Raw genomic sequence first — 15,521 nt, 5'->3', positions numbered from 1 at the left:
CAAACTGTTATGGGGAATTGAGGCGACGAAAATCAGACTTTTAAGTCCTCCGGCAGGATAGAAGCTGGTTCATAAAATGAACAGTGGGACAAGAGAAGAGCTCCATGTTCCATAAATTATAGAAAAGATCAGTAGAACTGGGAAATGTGCAACAATCTGTCGCTAAAAATCCTTTTGTTGCTGCAATCAACAGATTATTAGCGACTGACTGTTATACATTTCTCAGTTGTAGTAAACACTTTCGTTGAGCACACCAGTTCCATATGAAATCAAAACTTGATTAAAGAAATAAAGGAATACCATCACCGTCTACTACCTATGGACCAAAGCCAGATCGACAAAACTATTAAAGGTTTCATGGCCACTTGTTGAAAAACTGGTGGCCTCTGCCTCGGGTTCATCGGACGACATTTGTTTTCTGAGGTTTTGTCAGCACGACTGGCTGGCATTGCCAAAGCTTCACCCTCTATTGCTGGTGGTGCAGCGTGGACAGTCTCTCTATGCAACCTTTACGGTAATTTGGTCTGTAGTTTGATGGTGTGACAGCCTACACCAGTAATGTCGTGCAATTATTTTATCAGTTAAATAAACATTTCAAAAAAGTGAGTGTTTACTTGCATCACATTCTGTTACTACATAAATATACTAGTAAATTTCATAGATAAATAACAGACATATCTATATTGTAAATTAATTTGGCTATCATTTTAGATGTCAAGGAACTCACTAAAGAAATATTTAATGACGTACACAGTTGAACGACACCCATTGAAACTTTCTGTCTTACATTTACTTGCCACATCACCACAACAGTTTTCCAATATGCAGCAAATTTTTCATGTCAGTGTCATATGTCAAGGAGGGCAGAGTGTTGTACAACCAGGACAGTGTACCTAGGAAGGCATTATGTGTCCTCGAGGGTACTTCATTCTTTGAGACACGAGGTTTTGTTGTGTGCAGCATTTGTAAATATTTTGACTTCTACACGCTTAAGGCTTGTTTAATATATGAAAGGTATTTGGATGACATTGTTACTTCTTAAGTTACAGAATGTATATGTTTTTAAAACATAAAATAGATATGTTTTGGAAAATATTTATGGAATATGTGAACTGTTATGCCATTCTTCGTCTGTATTACACCATTTTGTACCCTAGAATGAAACGTTTTTAACCAAGAAACATGCGATGAAAACTATTGCCCGAGACAGGAATATGTGTCATATTATTGTAAGTGTTTTGTCCGGAAGTTTCACCGAGCAGATAATCAGAGAACCAAGTCGTGAAGTAACGTCTTAGATCACTTACGGAATCAGTTAACGTAGAGAAAGGTATCAGTAACCATAAGCCACTGATAGCAATTATCAATACAGGTATTACAATGAATATGAGGAAAGTCTACATAAAAGTTTTCTGGGTATGGTACCGCGTGATATTGTATACAACAATATGACGCGATACCATAACCAGAAAACTTTTATGTCGACTGACTCTGGCAGTGGAAGCCTACGCAATTATAATTTCACGAAAGGTAGTAAAATATTTTTGCTTAATGAGAGTGACAGAAAACAAATTTCAGGGTATGTGCGTGGTTAACATCAGGTATAGACTGCTGAGGAAGAAGACAAGGAGAACAAATGGAAAAACTTCAAAAGCATCGTTCAATATGCCTTACAGGAGTGTGTTACGAGTAAGATCTTAAGGGCCTGGAAAGACCCACCGTGGAAAAACTTCAAAAGCATCGTTCAATATGCCTTACAGGAGTGTGTAACGAGTAAAATCTTAAGGGATTGGAAAGACCCACCGTGGATTAATAGCTGTGTTAGGAAAATGCTAAGTAAACAAAGACAGCTTCCTCACAGCTTCAAGAAAAATCAAAACCCAGCTGACAAACAAAAACTGAAAGAAGCGAAATGAGCGCAAGGAGAGCAATGAGAGAAGCGTTCAATGAAGTGGAAAGTAAAATTTGTCAGTCGATCTGACTAAAAAGCCTAACAGATCATAGTGTTACGTAAAATAAGTAAATGGTTCACCGTCATCATCACTCAGTGACCAAACTGGTACCAAAACGGAAAATAACATAGGGATGGACGAAATAGAGAATTCGGTCTTCCGAAATTGTTTTATTGCGTAATATCGTAATACTATCCCTCTTTTCAATCGTACGAACTTCGATATGGCAGATATTGAGATAACGGATCGCGAAACAGAAATGAAACTGAAATCGTCTAGGATATTATTGTATTCAACAACGTAGACGATGCAATGTCTGATATGTCTGAGGTGCGGCGACAGCAGAAGATCAAGCAGTGTGCAGACACACTCCCTCGTGCAGCTCCCAACACTTTGGAGTAAAAGTCAAGCACATATTTAAGCAATAGAAATCAAATCAGCACGCATACAAGCTCTCAGATGCAGCTCCCGACATGCTGGAGTGGAATAGCATGGAAAAGTGTTTCCAGACTTCGAGTGTCCACTGTATCCATCACCAGCAGCAGTAAGTCAGCGAGCTCCCGCGGGCCACTTGAATTTGGGTGCGCAACAACCTGACTGGTTAACTGCAGTACTATTGAACACTTTTTTGTTAACAATTATTTCTGAGCAAAATCTGCCGTTCAACACAATTTCAAGCTTTTCAAACAGTTTCTTGCCGCCCTGTATATATTCTGAAAGGTCGTTGTTGTTGTTGTTGTGGTCTTCAGTCCTGAGACTGGTTTGATGCAGCTCTCCATGCTACTCTATCCTGTGCAAGCTTCTTCATCTCCCAGTACTTACTGCAACCTACGTCCTTCTGAATCTGCTTAATGTATTCATCTCTTGGGCTCCCTCTACTATTTTTATTCTCCACGCTACCCTCCAATGCTAAATTTGTGATCCCTTGATGCCTCAGAACATGCCCTACCAACCGGTCCCTTCTTCTTGTCACATTGCGCCACAAACTCCTCTTCTCCCCTATTCTATTCAATACCTCCTCATTAGTTACGTGATCTACCCATCTAATCTTCAGCATTCTTCTATAGCACCACATTTCGTAAGCTTCTATTTTCTACCTGTCTAAACTATTTATCGTCCATGTTTCACTTCCATACATGGCTACACTCCATACAAAAACTTGCAGAAACGAGTTCCTGACACATCTATACTCGATGTGAACAAATTCCTCTTCTTCAGAAACGCTTTCGTTGCCGTTGCCGGTCTACATTTTATATCCTCTCTACTTCGACCATCATCAGTTATTTTGCTCCCCAAATAGCAAAACTCATTTACTACTTTAAGCGTCTCATTTCTTATTCTAATTCCCTCAACATCACCCGACTTAATTTGACTACATTCCATTATCCTCGTTTTGCTTTTGTTGATGTTCATCTTATATCCTCCTTTCAAGACACTGTCCATTCCGTTCAACTGCTCTTCCAAGTCCTTTGCTGTTTCTGACGGAATTACAATGTCATAGGCGAACCTAGAAGATTTTATTTTTCTCCATGGATTTTAATACCTACTCCGAATTTTTCTTTTGTTTCCTTTATCGCTTGCTCAATATACAGATTGAATGACTTCGGGGAGAGGCTACAACTCTGTCTCACTTCCTTCCCAATCACTGCTTCCCTTTCATGCCCCTCGACTCTTATAACTGCCATCTGGTTCCTGTACAAATTGTAAATAGCCTTTTGCTCCTTGTATTTTACCCCTGCCACCTTTAGAATTTGAAAGAGAGTATTCCAGTCAATATTGTCAAAAGCTTTGTCTAAGTCCAGAAATGCTAGAAAAGTAGATTTCCCTTTCCTTAATCTTTCTTCTAAGATAAGGTGTAAGGTCACTATTGCCTCACGTGTTCAAACAGTTCTATGGAATCCAAACTGATCATCCCCGAGGACGGCTTCTACCAGTTTTTCCATTCGTCTGTAAAGAATTCGCGTTAGTATTTTGCAGCTGTGACTTATTAAACTGACAGTTCGGTAATTTTCACATCTGTCAACACCTGCTTTCTTTGGGATTGGAATTACTATATTCTTCTTGAAGTCTGAGGGCATTTCGCCAGTCTCATATATCTTGCTTGCCAGATGGTATAGTTTTGTCATGACTGGCTCTCCCAAGGCCGTCAGTAGTTCTAATGGAATGTTGTCTACTGCGGGGGCCTTGTTTCGACTCAGGTCTTTCATTCTGAAAGGTATGGGTCTTATAACACTCCCTTTGCGAACGCCTGGAGTCTGTTATACGTCTTATACGATTTATGTCAGCTTAGAGCTCTAAGCTTGTGGCTATAGCTTGATACCAGTGCCTACCAATTTTAATTGCATATTACAGAACTGAGGATGGTCACTAAGTGACCGAAAATCGATTTTGCTGACAATAAAGCAACAAAATACGGCCATTGCTGATTTTCCTTCCAATCCTATCCACTATTTGGTTGTGGTGCACACAACACCCCATGGAGTCGCCAATCAATAAAACTTTTCTTTATCTTTAACTGCGTCGTTATTGGTAATTCCGTGAACTTACGTCAATGCAGATTTCTCATGAGAAGCCTAAATGTACGTTAACCTAATTAATAGTACACTGAGCCGGCATACATTATATGAGATCACGGGGAGTTCAAACGTAATAAATGGACCTTTTCTTCTAAACTTTGGTCTTTCATTCTGGGTGATCACATCCAGTGACGATTCACAGCGGATAGTGTGCCTGTTACTTAATATTGTGCGCTATCAGGCTGTGTTTGTAGGACTGAAAGCTCTAACATACAGCGAGTTCCTCCCAAATGGCATCGAACTTTGTTAACGACTTTGTTACGTGCGTTTCATTCTCTGGAACGTCGGAGACTACGGTAACCATCTTCCGAGAAGCGAGCCGGGCAAACTGCGGGAACCGCAATCACGTTAACGCAATTCTGCTCGATAAGCAAATAGCAAGAAACACACTCTCCACCCGGCTTTTAAGGCGGTCCGTGTTTGGTCGACTGTGCGCGGTCCGAGTAGGTAGGCGTGGCAGAGGGAAGGAGCGGGGCTGGGGCACAGTAGAGGCCGCGCTGGGAATAAAGTGGATCCCGGCAGCAGTAAAACGAGCCCGCTCTGGATTACCGCCGCTCCGCGTAAATTCCGGGCGCTGCGAGTCGCCGAAAGCCGCAGTCAGCAGGCGGCAGCCACAGTAAAAGCGAGAGCGCGCCGCTCCAGCCAGCTTCAGCCGGCTCCAGCAGCTCAGGCTCCCAGGGCGGCGCCGTGTTTGTCACCGCTTGTTTACGGGGTTCCCTACGAGGTGGTCCGCTGCGATGCCGCAGTCACTGCCTCCCGCACACCGTCTCCATTCGCGCCCGGCGCGGCTGTAGCGACTTGCCGCCTCCAGGAGAAAGTGGCGATGGTGACTTAGTCGAGAAACGGAAGGAATGATCCAGCTTGGTGGCCAGAGTCTTCCATATGGGAGGAGAGATCGTCTGACTTTCGTCCAGCCAGTCTAACACAAATTTTCCGTGGTTAACCTAAACGCTTCTGCTGTACGGTTTATCACTGGTTTTCTTACCCAGAGTGGGAGCGTCATAGAGGTGTTCATCGAACAAATCGTTGAGTGACTGTTGTTGAGTCATAAGTTTCCTTTTTTTCGTATAACGTGTTAAATTTTTCTACCCACTACACAACCACATCAAACGTTTCCACACCTTTCGCCTTTACGACAGATTGAACACAGCTGGGACACCTTCAGTGACAGTAACTGTTCTCGAAAGAACAGATACCATTGATGACCGTGGAGCTTCTCTAGAATAAATGATAAGTAATTGAAACTCTCAGCTGCCGACAGGTGTTGTTGATGTACCACTATGGGGACAGCTGAAAATGTGTGCTTCGGCTGGGACTCGAACTCGGGATCTCCTGCTTACATGGCAGACGCTCTGTACATCTGAGCCATCGAGGACACAGATGAACAGCGCGACTGCAGCAACTTATCCCTTGCATGCTTCCCGTGAGACCCACATTCTCAATTGTCGACGATCTACATACGTAATGTTCGTAATAGATATTTGCCCATCCACTCATCTACGTGTGTCCTCGGTGGCTCATGTGGATCGAGCGTCTGACATATAAGCAGGAAATCCCGAATTCGAGTCCCGGTCGGGGCACACATTTTCAGCTGTCCCCATCGTGGTATATCAACAACACCTGTCGGCAGCTGAGAGTTTCAATTACTTATCAAGATGTCTGAATGCCTGTCAAGGAATGTCCGATCATTCTTCCTCAAATTGGAGGAACAGGTACCCAGAGGATGTGCATTCGGTCACCCTTACAACTAACGTTACTAAATACAGTAATTAACGTGCCAGCCGAAAGAAGACATGGGATAAAGAGCAGAAGAAAGACGTACACAAAGACGGCATGATTCCTCAAATCACTCGTTTGCAGTCCTCTACTGTCTAGTGACGTCACTCTTTACACCACCTCAAGAGTGACTTAGCTCCGACTGTAGAAATATGTGGCATACGAGGAGCTGGACAGGACTGCACTGGACTAGAATACACCACTGTTTACACCAATTCATGGATAACACGCCACACCAGCTCCGCAACGCCAACACAAACTCGCAGGTTCTGTTTTGGAATGCAAAGGGGATTGGAAACAAAAAAAGCAGAAATGGTTGCGTTCATGGAGCGAAAGGGTATCTGAATCGCCCTAACGGACGAAACACTGCTTACGCCTCACAAACAGCTATACATCCCAGGTTATTGCGTTTATCGTACCGACCGAGCGGACGGCAGGAAGGGGCGGTGGCACAGCCATCATCATACAAAAGGACGTACAACACACGAACATCGAGCTCCCTGCGCTTGAAAGACTGGAGGCCACGGCTGTCAACGGAGCCAAGACCGCACTGGTATTGCTGCACAACCCTCATAAAAAAATGGTAACAAACGATATCAGCACAGTTCTGAGCATAGCACCGCGGGTAATCGCCGCTGGAGATCTAAACGCAAAACTCCCCGACTGGAAGTCACCAATACGTACCTCCAACAGCAAGAAACTATTCAAACATGCATTAAGCCGAAACTACAATATACTTGGGCCGGACGTTCCCACGTACCTAACTGCTCAGTCCCGACGTTTTAGACATAGCCCTCATCAAGGGCACCATATGCACACTCAACTAAGGCGCTGCAGCCATGGACTGTGCGACTGGTCCCGGTGGAGGTTCGAGTCCTCCCTCGGGCATGGTTGTGTGTGTTTGTCCTTAGGATAATTTAGGTTAAGTAGTGCGTAAGCTTACAGACTGCTTTTACTTGGTTTTCATTTGTTTCTGACAACTCCAGCAAGTGGACGAGTTTATGATAGCGGGATCAAAGTCAATGTTGTGTTAGTAATTAATAACGTTGTGTTTCAGTGAATGATACACTGTGATAAATTTTTGAATAGGTCTTTAGGAGAGGAAATGAATTACCGAATAAAAAATACAGGATGCCATTTCAAAGAGTCATACCGCTGTCCATATCTATGTAAAAAACAAAGCTACAACGAAGGCAGTCATGCTGATTGATGTCCATCTGACGGCTAAAGAACATTTTCTTGAAACATTTTGTAATTTTCATCTGGTCGCAGCGTGAAGAAAATTTGAGTCACGAGATTTTAACCCTGCATAGCTGATGCCGGTAGGAATCAAAATTGCTAATGTTATTTAGGTCGACAACGCACCATTTTTAAACTACAGAAACTTGGCGATACGCGCTCCGATTGGCCGTGAAATTTCCCTGTTGCCGTTCGTCGGCTGACGGGCCGCTATGGTTGTCGGTTCACACGTACAAACGTCCCTCGCCCCACCACTGCTCCAACGTGATCCCTCGGCCAATTTGAGTGCGTGGCGCCAAGTTTCGGTAGTCGAATTACACAACATTAGTGGTTTTGGTTCCTACTGGCATCAGCCATCCAGAGTTAAAATTTCGTGACACAGTTTTTCCCGACCATATATATATATATATATATATATATATATATATATATATATATATATATATATATATATATATATATTGTTGTGGTTGGCAGGAGAGTCAACACCGTGTTAATAGAGGGGGCCGAAAGGCACGCGTTTTAGCTCACGCAGGCTGAGTGAGGTCTGCAACAGGACAAGGAAATTAGAATTTAGAAACAACGGACGTAGCTGGTGGAATACTTAACTTTAATCCATTAATGATTAACGTCGCTCGTGACAGTACATGATTCATAATATCAATAATAACTGATAATGGCGCCTTGCTAGGTCGTAGCAAATAACGTAGCTGAAGGTTATGCTAACTATCGTCTAGGCAAATGAGAGCGTATTTTGTCAGTGAACCATAGCTAGCAAAGTCGACTGTACAACTAGGGCGAGTGTTAGGAAGTCTCTCTAGACCTGCCGTGTGGCGGCGCTCGGTCTGCCATCACTGATAGTGGCAACACGCAGGTCCGACGTATACTACCGGACCGCGGCCGATTTAAAGGTTACCACCTAGCAAGTGTGGTGTCTGACGGTGACACCACATTCCTCCCCCGCAAATCAGCGTACGGTTGTGGCATAAGGCTTCCGCTCGCAGTGGGGAAGACCCCATGTTGACCTATCCTACGAGGTGGGGAGCCTAACAACAGGCGAGGCTGTGCCACCCGCACCCTGCCATTCGGAACGCGGGGACCTAGGAAACGCCTGAAAACCTGCTCCAGGGGTGCACGCCAACATGCGGTGTATGCGCCCGTAGAGAGACAGGAGGGGCCGAAGGATCGACCTCCATCGGGCCGGGGCACCCGACGGGCGAAGACGACATATGGTCCGGAGCGGGCAAGAGTTCCATGTCGAAGGACAACTGGTCACGGGAAGCGATCGGTGGCGCGTGACCCAGGGAGGCGCCAGGCGGTTGCAGCGACGCGTCCACTGCGGACGTCGCCGGCGGGAGAACAGGCGTCGGCGGCGGCGCATCGCCATGGGGCAAAATGGAAGGTAGCGTCGGCAACACATGGGGCTGAAGCGAGCCAGTAGATCGGTCTCCGGGGCACTGATCGGACGGCACCGTCGCTGAAAGCAGACGGCGAGCGGCAGATCCCGTGCGACGACAGAAGCACAGCTTATTTAGATACCGACGCACCTCACCAGAGGCCCACAAAACCAGATACATAGCGCTGCCGAGGCAGCGAAGAATGCGCCCTTCGAGCCAACGACGTGAACCTCGGTAGTGGCGATAGTAGACAACGTCGCCTGGAGCAAAAGCAGGTGTCTGCCGCTGCACAGGAACCTGATGCGGAGGGTGTAGCAAAGACATGAAGGTGCGATGAGGGCGACCGTGGAGCAACTCAGCCGGCGAGCGACTATCTCGGGGCTGAGAGCGATACGAGGACAAAAAGAGCAATAACGCGTCCTCCCGAGAATGCGACTCTTCCAACTTCAACATCTGTGGCTTGAAAATCCTGACCAATCGTTCAGCAGCACCGTTTGACTGTGGCGAAAACGGCGCGGACGTCAGATGTTGAATACCATTGGCCTTGCAGAATGACTGAAATGCTGCGGACATGAATTGTGTGCCATTGTCGGAAACAATAGTCTGTGGAAGACCTACAATGCAAAAGATAGCGGATAACGCTTGGACGGTGGCAGATGACGTCGTGGAAGACATCCGGACAACAAAAGGAAAATTGCTGAATGAATGTACCACTACCAACCATCGAGCATTCCAGAATGGACCAGCAAAATCGATGTGTAGGCGTTGCCAAGGGGAAGTGGCTTTTGGCCATACAAAGAATTTCCGCGGTGGTGCTGATTGTTGTTCGGCACACACCATGCAAGAAGAGCACATATTCGTAATCGCGGCATCGATTCCGAACCAAGTACAGTGCTGACGAGCAAGTTGTTTCTTTCTCACTATACCCCAATGTCCTTGGTGGAGAAGCTGTAAGACAGAGGACTGTAACGAACGTGGTACCACGGCCCTGGACTGATCATTATCAGAACGCAACAGCAAAACACCACGTCGTACAAAAAGTCTCTCCTTATGAGCAAACAATCGGCGAACCAACGGGTCCCCGGTCCGTGACTTGGACAAGGGCCATTGCGTAGCAACAAAACGCAGAACGGGAGCAAGGACAGGGTCGGCAGCTGTGGCTGTAGCTACATGACGAAAATCAATCGGAAACGATTCGACTACGTCATCGGTTTCCGCATCAATGAACAAGCAAGCAAGTTCGGAGGAATCGAATGCGCTATCCTCAGCAACTGGTAAGCGGGACAACGCATCGGCGTTTCCGTGCTTAGCAGTGGACCGATACAAGATATCGTAGCGGTACTGCGAGAGGAAAATAGACCAGCGAATGAATTTCTGCGCTGTACGTGGAGGTACAGGCTTGGTCGGATGAAAAAGCGATGTCAAAGATTTGTGGTCTGTGATTATGGTAAAGTGACGACCATACAAGAAATCATGAAACTTTGTAGCTCAAATACAAGAATCAATGCTTCTTTCTCGATCTGTGAATAATTTCTTTGTACATACGACAGCAGTTTGGACGCAAAGGCAATAGGGCGGTCGTGCGATCCATCTTTGTGCGCAAGCACAGCACCGATCCCAAAATCCGATGCATCCACCATCAACAAAAGGGGCTTCTGGGGATCAAATGGCGTAAGTCAAGTATTGGAAAGCAACGCTGATTTCAACTGGCGAAAGGCGCGTTCGCATTCCGTCGTCCAGACGAACAGAACACCCTTACGGCGTAAGCGATGAAGCGGAGCTAAAATGGAAGAGGCATGCGGCATATAGCGGTGGTAGTAATTGATTTTTCCCAGCACACTCTGTAGCTGCTTCAAATTCTGCGGCGAAGGCAAGTCTTGTGTGGCACGGAGGTGCGTTGGACTGGGATGTAAGCCTTGGGCATTGAGTACATGTCCCAAGTATGGCAAGTCCCGAGCAAGAAACACACATTTGTCCTTCCGCAAGCGAAGACCATTTTGTCGCAAGACCTGAAATAATGTTCGGAGATTGGCCAAATGTTCTTCTTCCGTCTTTCCGGAGATCATAATATCGTCCAGATAATTTGCTGCAGTAGGGACCGATGCACAAACAGTTTGTAGATATTGCTGAAACAATGCAGGGACGGATGCACACCCGAATGGCAATCGTTTGAATCGATACAAACCAAGATGCGTGTTAACCACCAAAACGCGTTGGGATTCCTTGTCCACCGGTATTAGCAAGTACGCATCTGCGAGGTCCAACTTCGGAAAATATTTACCCGGGCGCAGTTGGTCAAAAAGATCTTCCGGGCGGGGTAAAGGAAAAGTTGCAATCACTAGTTGTAAATTCACTGTTGCCTTGAAGTCCACACAAAGTCTCAACTTTCCGGAAGGTTTTGGCAAAATTACTAAGTTTGATGCCCAGAGAGAAGCGTGCATACGTTCAATTACACCTTGTGATTCTAAATCGTGTAATGTTTTTGCGAACACATCACGCAATGCGTGGGGAACATTGCGAGCTCTGAAAACTTTCGGTTGCTCGTTTACTTTCAATTCCAAATGTGCTTTATAGTTCTTAGCGCAACCGAGGCCCGGTGCAAAAATGTCTGGAAATTCTTCACATAGACGAGAAACACTGTCTGAAGGCACAGTCTGGTTCACTGATAGGACCTGATTTACTATAGACAAGTTAAACAACTGAAATAAATCGAAATCAAACAAGTTCACTGCAGAAGAAGAACGAAGGACGTAAAATGACACAAGTTTTGTTTGTCCTCTGTAGGTTGCAAGAAGGCTGCACTGTCCTAACACAGGGATGTCTTGACCTGAATAGCTAGTTAACTTAACATTTGTGGCACGCAACGGAGGTGTGCCCAGCAGTTTGTGTCTTGATTGATCAGTGAAACTGCAGCTCCGGTATCGAGCTGGAATGGTAACACTTTGCCGTTAATGTCTAAGTCTACAAAAAGTTTATTGTCCTGCTGACGACAAGAGAGACTGTCTCATGCAACGTGAACTGACACTAGTACATAATCACTTGGCGGGAGTTCCGACGATGTCGACGCACACTATTTTTGGGACGAACACAGTCACTGTTAGAGAGAGTGGCACTGCGCGGTGTGGAATGAACTACATGAATTTCCATGGGCGAAGTTTCGCGAGCCTGAATATCCTTGGTCCGATTCCGATTCCGGCGCGAAGCAAAGGGCCTGGAACGGTTTTGAGCTTCCGATCTGAGCTTTTTGTGGCAAACTCTGAACATGTCCTTTTTTATTACAATAAAAGCAAATATCTTGGCGTGACGGGCAATTGTCACGCGAATGTTTAGTAGCACATCGCGGGCATGATTTGATCACTGCATTTGCTTGCCGTCTCGGCACATGTGGCTGAGAGCCTGGCGGCAGCGGCGCGGCCGGGCGTGAGGGCTGTTTACTGCTCCGGGCAGCTCGCCCGGCGGGCCGGTTAACCTGACACACTGCTGGCAAAGTTTCAAATGATTCCCGAGCAAAGTCAAGTGTGTGCTGCCGATCCAATATGTCCATCACTTGTTGAAGGGAGGGATTGACTAGTTTCAAAATCTGTTCCTTTATACGAACATCAGAAACGTTCTGTGCAATTGCATCACGTACCATAGTATCTGAATAAGGGAGCCCACATTGACACTCAAAAGCACAATCCCTAGTAAGGCCTTGCAAAGTTGCAGCCCACTCCAGATTAATCTGACCTGCCGTACGTTTTCTACAAAAGAAGGTATACCTTTTAGCAATTACATTGACTGATTCTTTGAGATATGCATCTAATGCAGACAAAATTTCTTCTTAGGACAGAGTTGATACGTCGTGTCGGGGAAATAATTTGACTATCACACGGTACGTTTGTACCCCGACGGATGAAAGGAGAAAAGGCTGCCGTTCGTTACCTTGAATTCTGTAGGCGGCGAGATGGAATCCAAATTGGCGTGACCACTCCGTCCAGCTTTCCACTGCAGCATCAAAAGGTCGAAAAGTTGGTGCAACAGCGTGTTGTGGCTGCGTTAGCGGTGAAGCGGCTGCTGCCGCATCGTTTTGCATCGCACGTTGACCCTGGACCAGCTGTCCAAGGGCATCCAGTAAGGCCTGCTATTGCTTATTCTGTAAGCGATAAAATTCGGACAGTACATCTGGAGATTGTGGCGAAGCCGTTACACAAGTAAATCAGGGCAATATCGATACGAACGTGATTTTGCCTCGTCGCCAATGTTGTGGTTGGTAGGAGAGCCAATACCGTGTTACTAGAGGAGGCCGAAAGGCAGCGTTTTAGCTCACGCAGGCTGGCGTGATGTCTGCAACAGGACAAGGAAATTAGACTTCAGAAAAACGGACATAGCTGGTGGAATACTTAACTTTAATCCATTATTGATTAACATCGCTCGTGACAGTACATGATTCATAATATCAATAATAACTGATAATGGCGCCTTGCTAGGTCGTAGCAAATAACGTAGCTGAAGGCTATACTAACTATCGTCTCGGCAAATGAGAGCGTATTTTGTCAGTGAACCATCGCTAGCAAAGTCGGCTGTACAACTGGGGCGAGTGCTAGGAAGTCTCTCTAGACCTGCCGTGTGGCGGCGCTCGGTCAGCAATCACTGATAGTGGCGACACGCTGGTCCGACGTATACTACCGGACCGCGGCCGATTTAAAGGCTACCACCTAGCAAGTGTGGTGTCTGGCGGTGACACCACACAGACACACACACACACATACATACATACATATATATATATATATATATATATATATATATATATATATATATATATATATATATATATAGTGTGTGTGTGTGTATGTTAAAATTAAGCCAGGCTCTTAATACGGTCCATCCATGTGGTGTATGTCTGTAGGTCTTCACTCTTTGACTTTTCCCTCTATGATTGTTGCTTCCATTGTCTCTTTCCTTCTGGCAATCTGACCGAATAACTTCAACTGATTTTGGTTGACAAGAGTCGACTCTCTTGATCTGATACCGAACAGCCTCGGCATCTATTCATTAGTTCTAAATAGTCTTCTATGATACAACATATTCAGAAAGCAATCCTGCGACGATCCGATGTCTTCATCGTCCACGTTTCTGCTGCATAGGTCACGATAGTGAGTTCTGATGAGGTTGAGCTTTGTCTCGGCAGTAAGAGGGGTGTCCGCGCGGTTTTGTTGTAGTATTTCTTTCAGTTGGTATGTGCGTACAGGTCTAAGACTCGCAGTCTCCAGTATCAGTGACAACACATCTTAAGTACTCGAACCGATCGACATCAGACATTCTGATATCAGATGTTTTATCACTAGGGCGATCTACAGTCATCACTTTGGTCTTGCGATACTGATTTCAAATCATATTACCGGCTTAGTTAGGCCCACCTTATAATGATGGTTTCCAGCTGATGTTCGTCTGTTGCAGATATCATAGTGTCATCTTGTTACGAGCAGACGAAAGTACAGTTGTCAGGTTTCAACTGCTAATTCTGTGATTGCTCTGGGAGATGGATCTTTGTAAATACAATATCTGAAATATTAATCGTCTTTATTAGAGGAACGGATAAAAAGATTTACTTAAGTTGATACAATCCTTTGTCAGAGGAGTGCTGTTTAACTTACGACTATAATTGACTGTCGAAGCATCACTTGATGCTCTAATTAACAAGCTGTTCTGCTGAAGTGCGATGTTCAGTATTTACAAAAGTACAGTTTCGTCTGAAACTTGAATAACGCTTTAGTCCTACTCGATGATGTCGACTACACCAACTGACGTCACGAAATGGACACAGCGTTTCCACGCTCGGCTCGATATTGACCTCCATGCGAGGGCTCTACAGTGTTGAAAGACAGAAGAGTGGTCTTCAAGAGTGCCTTCCGTTCATCGTTGCGGATTACAGCGAGACCTTTTAAGGTCCGTGATATCGATATGCGCTGCCAACTTTGAGACAGTGCAGTCTCTGGATGAGACCAAAATCCGCATACCCGTGTTTCTTAATTTCTGTGCAACCACCACCTGTGTCAACTTAACAGGAAAGGAAAGGAATGAATGATATCAACTTCAATGGGAGTATGCGGTATCAGCGGCGACGACTGAGAATATGTGCCAGACTGGGACTCGAACCCAGGATCTCCTGCTTACTACACCACTGTGCCACCTGGACACAGTGCTCATCGCAATGCGTGGACTATCTCAGCATGCTCTCCGGCTGACCCAAACTCCCTCCTAGAGGCGCCTACTTGGAGTCCTCTTTCAATGACCTCCCATGGTCCCTAATTTTAGAGTCCTAGTGGAGGTCGAATGTTAACGTGCATCCGCACTGAAGCTTGCAGATTCCTTGCCCATCGAGAAGAGTCATTATAGGAATGTATGCCCTCGGTTCTTTCATGTATGTCTGAAATAACAGACACCACACATTCATGCGACTATCCCACATGCAAAAGCCGCTAACTGCATGATAAGCGAAACTGAGATAATCGCGAAAACTCGTCTCATCCGAACTATAAAAGTTGAAGGCTTCATTTCTTTACTGAAAATAGGCAAAAAATAATTAATCAATCGGTATT

Source organism: Schistocerca gregaria, chromosome 4 (assembly GCF_023897955.1).
Source record: "Schistocerca gregaria isolate iqSchGreg1 chromosome 4, iqSchGreg1.2, whole genome shotgun sequence".
In the NCBI taxonomy this organism is placed as follows: domain Eukaryota; kingdom Metazoa; phylum Arthropoda; class Insecta; order Orthoptera; family Acrididae; genus Schistocerca; species Schistocerca gregaria.
Note: the sequence above shows the minus strand (reverse complement) of the source record.